At 39.1% G+C, this 12674-nt stretch overlaps 1 pseudogene; it reads right to left on the bottom strand.

Moving 5' to 3' along the window:
• Window positions 1-3110: 3110 nt before the first annotated feature.
• On the bottom strand, window positions 3111-3699 carry LOC100952141 (annotated as a pseudogene).
• Window positions 3700-12674: the final 8975 nt, after the last annotated feature.

Genomic DNA, 12674 nt, shown 5'->3' with positions numbered 1-12674 from the left:
TGTCCTACCAGATGTGTTAGAAATACTAGTTATTCAGAGATAACACATTTTCCTCTCCTTAATGGCATAGTTAGACTACCTTTCGTAGCCTTCTTATAGATCGATGTGACTATATGGCTGAATTTAGCTGATAGCTTGCAAGTGGAAGTGACTTTACAGAGATAAGTGTTTACCTTGCACATGTTTTTTTCTACTTCTGCCATCTAGTTGTGGACAATGAAACCTTGGAGTCACAGGATGGAAGAGCTTGGGTTCCTAAGCAATATCTGATTGAAACATTTCATTCTATTGAGGTTGAGCCATTGCATATCTTGGGTTTTGTTTTTTTCTTTTGCTATAGCAGTTTACTCTACTATAACACTATATTTGATAAACTGATATTCTGGAGGTAATGTTGAAATGGACATTTTTGAATTTTTCTTCTGAATATTAAATGTGATCAATATGGACATCTATTGGATATATAAAGCCTTGAGTAAATAAAGACATCAACTTAAATTTCTCCTATAAAGTAATACTCAAATTTCCAAGTAATGCAAAATATTTGTTTCAAAAGGATTGCGAAATTTGTGTTTTTACTCTGGATGATCTCAATTTCTATAAAGGTTTAAAGGTAGTTTTAAAATACAGTAGGATCTCTATAAGTTAACCAACCAAAGGACTAAAACAATTGGTCAACATATGGAGGTGGTCAATACAAGGAACTAGGCTACTGTACTGATGCGTAAGTGTAGTGCCTATCTGGTCTATGAAAATTAGGTCAACATAAGGAGGTAATCAAAGCATTGTATAGTCAAATAATGTTCTAGAGTATATTTTTGTAAAAAAGATGGCTTGGCGCTGTGCTCAGTGGTTAGGGCACCAGCCACGTACACCAAAACTGGTGGGTTTGAACCTGGCCTGGGCCTGCTAAACAAAAATAGCCGGACATTGTGGCGGGTGCTTGTAGTCCCAGCTACTTGGGAGGCTGAGGCAAGAGAATTGCTTAAGCCCAAGAGTTTGAGGTTGCTGTGAGCTGTGATGCCATGGCATTCTACCAAGGGCAACATAATGAGACTCTGTCTCAGAAAATAAATAAATAAATAAATAAGGAAGAAAAGAATATTCATTCATGTATTGTAACATTGTATTCTAACATTACTTGTTTGTCTTATTGTAATAATGTATTCTAACATTGAAAAAGATACATGCATAAATAACATTAGCACAATAATTAATAATAGATTCCAATAATTGGTTTAGAAATTACTAAATTTGGAAACATTTGATACCAAAGCATTATGTTTCTAGGTTGACTCATGTTGAAGAATGGAAAAGTTAATTGAAATAAATTATCTAATACACAGAAAGGATTAACTAATTTCTACCTTTAGTTATGGCACTGGAAAGACAGAAATAAACTTTTAAAAATAATCTACAGATGTTCTCAGTGTTTGGAGACCTCAAGCATTACTAAAATGAACAGTTATTTTAAGATCTGTGGGAAGAAAAAACAAAATAAAACTACCAGGATTGAACGGAAACTTTAGAAAGACTCAGCCATACAAAAGAGGTATAGCTAACATTGGTGCAAAGAATGACCATTCCTTCTTTCAAAGGCCTCAGGTTTTACAAAGTCTAGAGAAGCTCTTCTGACTGTGCTCTGCCAGTTGTTCTCCCATGTGTACTTTGATGTGGATTAAAACCAACTTTACTCACCACTCAAAATCAGAGAGCTTTCTCTGGCTCCTGGATTGTGGTGTGATAGGTTCAGCTGTTCAGCAATGACAGATTGGAATCTTGAAGGCAGAATAAAATTTTATTCTTGACTTTGGTGAGGCTATCAAATCACTAAATGCATGGTTCATCTTTTTAAAAGGAAGTTGATAATTATGGGAAGCTTTCATGATCAACAAAATAATTTCTGTTTTCTTTTTTTTTGAGACAGAGCCTCAAGCTGTCCCCCTGGGTAGAGTGCCATGGCTTCACTGCTCACAGCAACCTCCAACTCCTGGGCTCAAGCTAGTGTCCTGCCTCCGCCTCCCAAGTAGCTGGGACCACAGGCGCCCGCCACAACGCCCGGCTATTTTTTGGTTGCAGCCATTATTGTTGTTTGGCGGGCCCGGGCTGGGGATTCGAACCTGCCACCTTGGGTGTACATGGCTGGCGCCTTAGTCACTTGAGCCACAGGCGCCAAGCCATAATTTCTGTTTTCAATGATCATTTTTATAGCTCATTTCTTCCCTCCTATGTCAGTGCATGAATTTGTGTAAATATTACTGCTACGATTATTTAAGGTCTACCTAATTCATGCCCCAGTGCAAGAGATTTTAATGTGGGGGAGTAGAGGGATTTTTTTTCTAAATTATAAGAGCTTTTCTTCTTTGTGTGCTAAGTTTACTTGCCAAATGAGTAATAGAAATCTGCTGATTGAGCAAAACCAGAACAAGCTGTGAATAAATATTAATAAAATACTTGTTTAATGTTCTAATTTTTCTAATGCTCTACATTAGAGGACTAGCACGCTGTGTTAATTCAAATTATATGAATTCAACTACGTGTACTTGACAAAATAGAAAACAGATTACAGATATAAACATATATATTATATTTTATTGGTGTCTTAAGGTTCCCTAAGTTTTGAAACTACCATTACTAAAAGAAAATTGACGCTTGGCAATTTCCCCTAAGGTATAAGCTAACTTTGATAATATTTTTAAGTTTGTACATTATTATTAGCAATGCAGTCTTTACAACATAAGTTTAGATTTACTCAAGATAAAGTTTTTCAGTTACCTTAAAGGTTAAATACTTAATCACATAAGGAACTCTGGACTTGTTTCAGCTGAATCATCCTTATCCCCCAGACTGTGAGAACACTTCCTTCTGTTGCTGAGAAAAATTTCCAGCCAACAATCTCTGTTTGCATTTTGTCTTTTCAAATGCTTTTGGATTAGCTGCTTGATTTCATGATGCCCTTAACTTTTGAGATACTATTCTCATTCTGTGTGTAGTCTATTTAAAAATCAATTTTTTTCTTACATTTCAATTTTTTTTCCTTAAAAAGAGTGAACTATGTGCAAGGGGCTTACAGGCTCGGTTGACAAGAAAAATACTGTGCTAGAAACAACTTATTCACTATCCTCTTCTTCATCTTCCTCCTCTTCCTTCTTTTTCTTGCTTTTCTTCAGCCTTGCAGATTTCCTTTTTTTGGTGCCACGGGCTTTCCTTTAGCTTGGTATGCAGTAGTATGCTTTCCGTATTTTTCCTTCATCTTTGTGACCTTCTTTACATAAGGCTGCTTGTCATCTGCAGCAGCGTTACTCCACATCTCTCCCAGTTCCTTTGCAACATCAGCCAAGGATAGTCCAGCAGGTTCTCCTTTGATTTGGGGGCAATACTCAGAAAAAAACAAGAAAAGGCCGAAGGAGGCCTTTTGGGTGCACTGGGATCCTTGAACTTCTTTTTCGTTTCCCCTTTAGGAGGGATATAGGTTTTCATTTCTCTTTCATAACGGGCTTTGTCCACCTTTGTCATATCTTCAGACTTTCCCTTCTTTGTAGTAGACATGGTCTTCCACCTCTCTGAGCATTTCTTAGAAAACTGAGAAGTTGATGGAAGCATCTGGGTGCTTCTTCTTGTGCTCCTCCCAACAAGTTTGCGCAAAGAATGCATGCGATGCCATTTGCCTCTCAGCTTCTTAGGGTCTCCTTTGCCCATGTTTAGTTATTTTTTCTCAGTGAGATATGGAGTTGCCCAGTGCCTGTCTGGTTCTCACTTGCCTTTCAATGTTGCTGTGGCACTCAATGTACTGCAATCTATATTTTCAATCCAATAAGCAATTACTATGTGCTTTCTATGAGTCATTGTGTTTTGGGAAAATGAGAAGAGATGGTCACATCACTGCATTTATAGTAAATACCTATGATTCTTGGCATGTGTGGAATATCTATTGAATTTTTAAAGTAACGGGAAATAAGGGTTCTCAAAAATAGTTGATTCCAACTAGGGAAATACTTCAGGAGGAGAGTGCATTTGAATTGGACACTGAAAGATAACAGTAGTCACTAGGAGCCTGGATTTCTCAAGTCATTTATCAGCACATAAAAATATGACTTTTTAATTTCTCTAAAACTGAACTTTATTTCTATCTCAAGTCCCTGTTTCAGAAAACTTAATCTAGACACTTCTAGATAAACTCAGCCAAATACAGAGATTTCTTACAAATTCAGTTGACACTAAGTCAAATGTAGCCTTGCTACTCAGGTAGTGGTCCACGGACCGGCAGCATCGGCATCACCCACAAGCTTGTTGGAAATGCAGACTCTTGGCCCCAGTCCAGATCTTCTGAATCAGAATCAAATTTTATCAAAATTCCCTGAATCAGATTCAGTAGTTCAAAAGGATTCCCAGCTGATTTGTGTGCACATCAAAATCTGAGAAGCCCTGAAATACAGTATTTGTCTCTCCCTTCCTCTTCAGAATGGAATCCGAGCTCCAGGGCTCCTGCAGGAGGGGCAAGGGCAAGCACCTGGCCTTGCATTGTCAAGATCAGCTGCTTAATTTGCTCCGAGGACTCAACCACTCTCTTTCTCAGATGGTTGAGCCCCTATCTGTGGCTAGCCTCAGTTGAGATGAGACTTGTCTCCATCTGATCTCTGGCCTCAGCTTCCCTCCCTATAATGGGTTTCACAAGACCTTTAAGGATCTGCCTTCTCTCTGTTTTCACTGAACTTGCATTTCTGCCATTTTTAGAAAATTTCTGCATTTTCCCAGAAACCTCCTGGCTTGCTCAGTCTTTGTCAATGCCTGCTGACTCAGGCATCCGAAGTTCAGGTAGTCAGTGAGCACAGGTGCAGGGTCGGCCTTTTCCTGTGGCTGGGAGAGAAGTCATACAGGCTGTGTTTGCATCTGTTGTTGTAATCTGGGTAGAGTATGCAAGTCAGTGTGCCATGTATTCAATTTTAATATGAAGTCAGTAGAGGAATTGATACATGCCCACGCAAGAGAAAAATTCAATTTAATTCAAGTTGGGGGGAGGGAGAGGAGGGAAAAAGAAGAGGAAAGAGGGGATTGGTGTGCTCTCACCCAATGGGCACAATGTCGGGGTATATGGCACACCTCCTGGGTGAGGGCCACAACTACAACAGGGACCTTACCTAACAAACACAAACATGGTAATCTAATAATTTGTACTCTCGTATTAATATGAAATAAAAAATAAGTGTCAATATATCATAGATATTGGACTAAGAATTGAGATGGACAAGATTGTAGTCTTGGCTTTCAAAAAAATTAATAGATAATATATAGCATTAGTTAGTTAGTTATGTGTAAGAGAAATAACAGGAGCAGACTGCTCATCAGTGGAGCAGGCAAGAAAGAATAAATTTATAATCATAATAAAATTACAAAGAATTTTAGGCATATATTAATCAACAAATTTCTTTTATACAGTTTTAAAATGTACCCGATACATTACAATTTTACTGAATTTGATGACTCTTGTATGTTAGGGAAAAGCAATTCCTCAATTAGTTAATCAGACTTCCTTAGTCAGAGCAAAGTTGGCTATTAATTTCCTAATTATATGTATATGAAAATAATAAAACTTTAAAAATGATTTAATTCAGTTTTAAATCAAAATTTTCTTCCTCACAGGTAATATTTAAAATAGAAAGACATAGAGAACGTGATCAGGTGCTAACACATACTACCTGGATGTTCTTACCTAAAAGAGTAAAGTTATCAGTGAAATGCCTTTTGTTTTCTAGAATAAGAGTATCCATAAAAATAATATCCTCAAACTAAATATGGCATTACCATATGATCCAGCAATCATAGTACTAGGTATTTCCCCACTTGAGAGAAAAACCTATGCGTGCACAAAACTTGGTATAGTCATACAATGGAATATTATTTGGCAATAAAAAGAAATGAACGATTGAGCACGAAAAGACAAGGAAGAACCTTACATGTATATTGCTAAGTGAAAGAAGCCAGTCTGGAAAGCTACATGCTGTCTGATTCCAGCCATGTGACATTCTGAAAAAGACAAAACTAGAGAGATGCCAGCATAGACATCAGTGCCAGAGATTTGCACAGAGGGAAAGAGGAATAATCAGGTGGAGCTCAGGGAACTTTCAGAGCAATGAAACTACTCTCATGATACTGCACATACATGACATTATGCATTGGTTAAAACTTACACTTTTTTTCTTTTTTGAGACATTCATACTCTGTTGCCCTGCATAGAGTACCATAGCATCATCATAGCTCACAGCAATCTCAAACTTTTGGGCTTAAGCAAATCCTCTTGCCTCAGTTTTTTTTTTTTTTCTATTTTTAGTAGAGACAGGGTCTTGCTCTTGCTCAGGCTGGTCTTGAACTCTTGAACTCAAGCAATCCACCCATCTCAGCCTCCCAGAGTGTTGGGATTACAAGAGTATGTCAAAACTTATAGAAGCTGGCTCGGCGCCTATAGCTCAACCGGCTAAGGCGCCAGCCACGTACACCTAAGGTGGTGGGTTCGAATCCCCAGCCTGGACCCGCCAAAACACAACGACGGCTGCAACCAAAAAATAGCCGGGCGTTGTGGCGGGCGCCTGTGGTCCCAGCTACTTGGGAGGCGGAGGCAGGAGACTCGCTTGAGCCCAGGAGTTGGAGGTTGCTGTGAGCTGTAATGCCATGGCACTCTGCCCAGGGGGACAGCTTGAGGCTCTGTCTCAAAAAAAAAAAAAAAAACTTATAGAAGCTCACAACAATGTATGCAAATTAAAAATACCATTCTAGAGGTCATCGAAAACCAGGAAAAATGCTGATCAAGACAAGACAACTTAACTGTATTAGAAATGTATGAAACAACCTTACCAAAGGGAGAACAGGAAAAGTTGCTGACATAAATAACTTTTGAAATAAATGGAGTCTGTAAGACTAAGGGCAAAAGGAACTGCATATAGTACTGTACTCTAGTGGATTTATTTTTTACTTGAAGATGTAGGACTTCTGATATTGCTATATATGTATACCAGAACTGAACAATTAAGTAAATAGATGACAGATATGGGAGCCACTGTTGAAATAGGAATTTATAGATTAGTAAGGATAGGAGACTAGAAAGATCCATGTGTTGATGGATTGGAGTCGGATACAGTAAAAACTCATGTTTAACTTTATATAGATACAGATAATTACACACAGAAATATTTATATATGGCTGGGTGTGGTGGCTCATGCCTGTAATCCTAGCACTCTGGGAGGCTGACACAGGCAGATTGCTTGAGCTCCAGAGTTCAAGATGAGCCTGAGCAAGTGTGAGACCCCATCTCTAAAACTAGCCAGGCATGGTGGCAAGTGCCTGTAGTCCCAGCTACTTGGGAGGCTGAGGCAAGACAATCACTTGAGCCCAAGACTTTGAGGTTGCTGTGAGCTGTGTTGCCACAGCACTCTACTGAAGGTGATGAAGTGACACTCTGTTTAAAAAAAAAAGAGAGAAATATTTATATATGTGTATATACACACACTACACACAGGTGTTTTAGTTTGCTATGGCTGTTAAATCGAATTATCACAACTGGGTGGCTTAAAACAAAGAAATTTACTCTTTGACAGTTTTGGAGGCCAGAAGTCTTCAAGGGAAGGTATTGGCAAGGCGGTGCTCCTTCTGAAAGCTCTAGGGGAGAATCTGTTTCTTGCCTTTCCCAGCCGTCTGTGGTTTCAGGCATGTCTTGGCTTGGAGCTGTGTCATTCCAAGCCTGTGGTCACATTCTCTCCTCTTTGTCTATCTTTCCTCTGTGTCTCCTTTATAAGGACATGAATGATGGCATCTAGGGCCTTCTTTGGTAATCCAGAATTATCTCCTTAACTCAAGATCCTTAATTTAACTACATCTGCAAAGATCTTTTTTATAAATAAGGCAACATTCACAGGTACTAAGTATTTGAAGTGGATGTAGTTTTGGGAAGCCATTTTCTGCCGTCTGGTCCCCAAAGATCTATGTCCATCCCATATGTAAAATACATTCATCCATACCAGCATTCCCCAAAGTCTTAGCCCATTGCAGCATCAGTTCAAAGCCAAAATTTCATCCAAAAAACGTCCAAATCTCATCATCTAAATCATGTAAATCAGGAATGGGTGAGATTCTGGTTCTGCTTGATCCTGGAACAAAACCCCTTTTCCATCTCTGCACCTGTGAAACTAGAAAACAAATGATCTACCTGCAAAATGTAATGGTGGGCTTGGCGCCTGTGGCTCAAGTGGCTAAGGCGCCAGCCACATACACCTAAGGTGGCGGGTTCGAATCCAGCCTGGGCCCACCAAACAACAATGATGGCCGCAACCAAAAAATAGCCGAGCATTGTGGTGGACACCTGTGGTCCCAGCTACTTGGGAGGCTGAGGCAGGAGACTCACTTGAGCCCAGGAGTTGGAGGTTGCTGTGAACTGTGATGCCACAGCACTCTACCCAGGGGGACAGCTTGAGGCTCTGTCTCAAAAAAAACAAATAAACAAACAAAAAAAAACCCCCAAAATGTAATGGTGGAAACAAACACAGGACAGTCGTTATAGACACTCCTATTTCAAAAGAGAGAAAACAGAAGGTAGAAAGAAGTCACTGGGTCTGAGCAACAGTGACCTCCAGTAGGACAAACTCCATTAGGTTTAAAGGCTGGGAAATAATCTTCGGTGGCTTAAGGCTCCACTGTCTGTGCCCAAGGTTCATTTGTCTGAACCCAAGGCTCATTCCTCTGAGCTATTCTTTTTGTTTTCATTGATTTTTTTTAAATTTCAGATTAATATGAGGATACAAATGATTAGGTTACAATGTTGGTGTTTGTTATGTTAGGTCCCTGTTGTAGTTGTCTCCCACTCCCAGGATATTCTTTCTTTTTTCTGGAGGGCAGAATATGTTTATCACTGAGTATTTTTTAGCTTGTTTCCTTGTCCTTCCCATTCCAAACTGCCAATGTTTCTGCTGATATAACATTTTCAAAAACCTTGCAGGTCTCCTGTGTATGCCATGAGGATGTATGCTATTATACAAAAGAGGCCTCCTCAGATCTTTCATAGAAAACTGTCTCTATTCCTGGCTCCTGGTGAGGTGGTTGAATGGATGCATAGTCACAAGCCTAATCTCTTCAGCAAAAGGATGTCCAACCATATGCTTAATCTTCTCCCCAGAACATACTTCCCCAGCAGTCAATCATCTAACCTGGGCCTCTTTTGAAAACTGAACAACTGAGAATGTAAGTCACCTAGTACTGATTCCTTTTTTGCTTAACTATTCCTTCCTTAATTTATCTCTTTCCTCTTACATTTAGCATGAAGAAACTAGGTCACATATTCAACACTTTGATCAGAAATTTCCTTAGCTAAATGCCTAAGTTCTGCTTCAGCCAAAGTTTCTGCCACCGTATCAGGGATCATTTCCTCCAGTTCCCAATAATGTGTTCATTTCCTCCTGAACCCTCACTTGCAAAGCATGTAATAGCCATATTTCTACCAACAATTTTTTTTCAGATTAATATAAGGGTATAAATGTTTAGGTTACATTGTTTTCATTTCTAAGGTAAAGTTCAAGTTGTAGTTGAGCCCTTCACCCAGGTGGGTGCTGAACACCCCCATGCTGTGCACACTGAGATCCCACCCATCACCCTCCCCCTTCCCTCTCTCTTCTCTCCCATCTCCCTTGCTAAAATAGTGTTTTTTCTTTCATGTGGGTGTGTAGTTGTTTATATATTGGTTTCATATTAGCATTGAGTACATTTCTATCAACATTTTGATCAAGGCACTCTAGAATTTTCTTATCATGTTCCTCAAATTCTCCCAGACCACGCCCATTATCCAATTCCAAAACCATTTCCATATTTTTAGGTATAGGTTATAGCAGGATCCATTTCCCAGTCTAAAATCTGTATTAGTGACTACTATAACAAATTTCCCCAGCTGGGTGCTTAAAACAATAGAGGTTTATTCTCTCATGGTTCTGGAGGCCAACAATCTGAATTCAAGTTGTTAGCAGGGCTTTACTGTCTCTAAAGGCTCTAGGAGAGAATCTTTCTTGTCTCTCCCAGCCTGTAGTGGCTCCAGCATCCCTTGGCAGGGCTGTGGCTGCATCGCTTCAATGTCCCCTCCAAGGTCATATTGCCTCCTCTTTGTCTCTCTTATGTAGCATAAAAACACCTGGATAATCCAGGATTATCTGCTCAACTAAAGATCCTTAACTTAATCATAATTGCATAGACCATTTTTTCCCAAACAACATAACAGTCACATGTTCCCAGGGATTTGAGGTAGATATGTTTTAGGGGGGCATTTTTAGCCTACCACACACAGGTTAGTATATATACATATATTTCTCTGCTTTGTCAGCTGGGAGAACCTAAAATAAACAACATTCTGGTAGCAACAAACACACCGACTAACCAGATCTTGGTTTCTAATGGTCTCCAATAGAAGAATCTCAAGGTCCTTGGAGAAACGGCTAATTCTAGGACTGGGGCAGGATATATACAAGATGAGCCTAGAGCTACTTGTAGTGCCAGAAAGCAAAAAAAAAAAAAAAAAAAAAAAACCACATTTGCAAGGATATTTCAAAGGGACCTGGGAGCCAAAGATGGAAGAATTTAAGCAACAAAATAAAATAGTGTGGATTATAACCCAAAGTACAATATTTGATGAGTTCGTGCTGATATAAATAAGTGATTAAATGGATTAATTGAATCGTTGAATGTATGGGGGGGTAAGTGACACATTTCCTGTGAAGAGGAATCCAAAATAATTTATGTGTAGATATTGCACTCTAAAGGATGGAAGGATAATTTCTCACTCTAAGTGTGGGCTGCAGATCCTGCCTTCCTCAGTGATCAGTGTGGATTTTCTTTTTTAGACAGGGTCTCACTCTGTTACCTTAGTTTAGTGGCATCATCATAGCTCACTGCAAACTCAAACTCCCGGGCTCAAGCAATCCTCCTGCCTCAGCCTTCTGAGTAGCTGGGACTACAGGTGCATGCCACTACACTTCCTAAGTTTGCTCTTATTTGTAGAGACAAGATCTTGCTCTTGCTCAGGATGGTCTTGAACTCCTTATCTAAAGGTATCCTCCTACCTTGGCCTCCCAGAGTGCTAGGAAATACAGGCTTGAGCCACCACACCCGGCCCTGTGTGGATTTGGACAAGATCCTTAACTTCTCTGTACATTGATTTTCTTTGGCATGACAATACCATGCCTTGGTTGCCTTGTGTAGATAATCATAATGCTGCACCTCTGCCCAAGACTTGTTATGAGATTTATTTATGTACTTACTTATTTATTTTTTTGAGATAGAGTCTTAAGCTGTCACCCTGGGTAGAGTGCTGTGGAGTCTCAGCTCATAGCAACCCCCAGCTCTTGAGCTTAGGTGATTCTCTTGCCTCAGCCTCCCAAGTAGCTGGGACTACAGGCACCCACCACAACGCCTGGCTATTTTTTTTTGTGGGGGGTGTACTTGTCATGGTTGTTTAGCAGGCCTGGGCCGCATTTGAACCCTCCAGCTCCAGTATATGTGGCTGGCATGCGCTAGCCGCAGAGCTACAGTTATGGATTTAAATGAGATGGTAGCTTAATGATAAGTTCCCTGAGGCAAGGGATCTTGTCTGTGTGACTCATCAGTGTAAATTTCACTCCCATTCTGCCTTGTGGGGTGGTGGATTGGCAAACTTTTTCTGTGAAAGACCAGATAGTAAATATCTTAGGCTTTGTAAGCCACATGGTCTCTTGCAATAATTTAACTCTGCACTTGTAGTGTGAAAGCAATAGACAACATGTATAGATATAGTAAAGGTCCAATTAAACTTTACAGACACTGACATTTGAGGCTCATATATAATTTTCATGTGCTGTGAAATTATTATTCCTCCTTTGATTTCCCCCCCTTGTCATTTCAAAATGTAAAGGCCATTCATAGGCAGCATCTGAAGCTCACTTCAGACCCCACGCACATATACTGCCTCTTATCAAAGTTAGCTAGCCAGAAAATTAAGTTCTTTAAATTGCCAGAAAGCAAAATAAATTAGCTAAGAAGAGACTAAAATAGTAATGAGGATATTATTTTTTTAAGATCCTAAATCTGGAATGCAGGTTGAATTTAGCTTATAGGCCATAGTTTGCTGACCCCTTGTCTAGTACAAGGAAAGCATTCTCTAAACTCAGAAGGTATTTTGTAGTATAGTAATATATTGCTTTTTTGCCTTTTAGCTAAGATCCAATGTAGTATTGTAATAGTATTAGTACTATCATTTGTATTTCTTTGTTTCAAGCAGCTAGAAGGTAAATGCTTACAAAATCATGTAATTTTACTTTATAATTTTAATTGTGTACTTACAATGACCTCCTATAAAAACAATAAAATAACACATTTCTATTCACAGACCCTAAGTTTTACAATGCACCCTTGACTTTTTCTAAAGAGTTAACATTGGGGGAAATAAAGTAAAATCATTTTGTTTTTCCCTTCCTATTTATGAGATCTTAGAAATAACATATGAAATAAAAAATTATCTTAGTGAGTTTCCTTTTTTTCATAGTAGATAAAATTGTTTTAACCAGCTTTGATTTAGAGGAGATTCTCTGGAGATTCTAATTAAAAACCTCAGAGAGAAAACAGCTGTTGCTATGTGGAAATCTTACGTAAGTCTTTCTGACAGTATGTTTAG

Source organism: Otolemur garnettii, unplaced genomic scaffold (genome assembly GCF_000181295.1).
Source record: "Otolemur garnettii isolate 467f Iridium unplaced genomic scaffold, OtoGar3 scaffold00006, whole genome shotgun sequence".
In the NCBI taxonomy this organism is placed as follows: domain Eukaryota; kingdom Metazoa; phylum Chordata; class Mammalia; order Primates; family Galagidae; genus Otolemur; species Otolemur garnettii.
This window is presented reverse-complemented; position numbering and strand designations above follow the sequence as displayed.